The following is a 1,528-nucleotide window of genomic DNA, read 5'->3' as shown; positions in this document are numbered from 1 at the left end:
CTGCTTTTCTACATGGAACAAGATCAAAGCTGCCTGCCTAAGAATTCATATTATGTGCTGCCTGAGCAGGCAATCTTCCTCAATACACCTTGTTTCAAATGAAAACTATTTGCGGATGGGTAATAGATGCTGCCAACTTTCCCCATCTCACTAGTTCTCACCTAGAGCAGGCTCACAACAGCAGCAACTAATATAGTATTCTGGGAATTCGCCTCCAGGAACTGGAAAAGCACTTTGCAATGAACAAGAGCCAATTTTTGTGAAAAGAAGGGATGTAAAGTATGAAAATGATTTTGTTTTATATTGCCAGGAAACAAAGGGTGTGTGGCATACCAAAAAGGATTACAAAAGTTATTAAACCTGTAAGAAAGATGGAAGATGCAGATGCAGAAAGGCATGAAAAGCAAAACCCTCTAGATGGACTGAATGAAAGGACCTGAAAGTATCTGACTACCCAGGATTGGAGCAGCTGCATTTCTCAAGCCAGAAGAACCAGTTTGCCTACTGCAGAAACTGGAAACCCTGCAGAATCATTGCTCAACGATCTCATCAGAGACCTATAAAACAGCTGATCCACAACCATGTTCAAAAGCCAAGAGCAGTAGAGATCCCAGTATAAAGTATTTATTTAATACTCAACAATTAACACAAATTCATCCTTTTATTTTTATTTTTACAGTAAATAAAAACGTATTATTCCCCCTCATGCATGATCACTGTATTAATCTAAGCCTTTTTAAAATTTTAAATGTGAAAAAATAAAGTGTTTCCCCCATTTCATCTTTTAATCATACCGCTAACATCTGGTGTTGTGCATTAATGGAGACAAGATGTAGAATTATATTAAGCCTAACATGTGGTTTGCAGTTACTTGTAATTTTGTTCTTTTCTCTTTTTACATAAAGTGTTAAAATGAATCAATAAATCATCCCATAAAAATAAATATTGAACAAGAAAGAACCAAGAGGTCTGCAGCTTCCCCTTCTCCAAGGATCACCCTGTTTCAAATATTTGCATGCTCTGTTTCGTCTGCCAAAATGCAGGGTTTTGGCTGGGTTGTAGCAAGATCACTGAATGGGTGCGGGGGGGGGGAATGCTGTCTCTCGGGGAATGAAAAGTATTTCAGCCACAGTACATATACATACAGTGTTAACTGGACTCAGAGAGGGTCTACTTTGATTAAGCCTTCGGTATTCAAGTGATCCACTCGCATTAAATCACATATATTAAGAGTGGAGCAAGACCTTAAAGATGATTTGGTCAGTTCACAGCCCACACGCTATATTCAAAATCACCCTGGGTTTCCAAATCAAATCATTTTCTACAGTGGAAATTAATTTGGTATTTCTGCTTGGGGTTTTGATTTCTTTGGCTCATCTTCAAACGCTTTTGGCACCGGGTCTACCCATCATCCGCTACAGCAATTACAACTCTGCATTTTACGGGGTCCCTTGGTGACAGTTAAGCGCTTAATTTATTATTTTACTGAAACAAAAGTGTAGTTTTTAAAAAAATGTAAAGCAACAAA

The sequence above is a fragment of the Podarcis melisellensis genome (assembly GCF_964234715.1).
Source record: "Podarcis melisellensis genome assembly, chromosome: 14".
Taxonomy (NCBI): Eukaryota; Metazoa; Chordata; class Lepidosauria; order Squamata; family Lacertidae; genus Podarcis; species Podarcis melisellensis.
The sequence above is the reverse complement of the archived record's forward strand: the minus strand, read 5'-3'. Positions refer to the sequence as shown.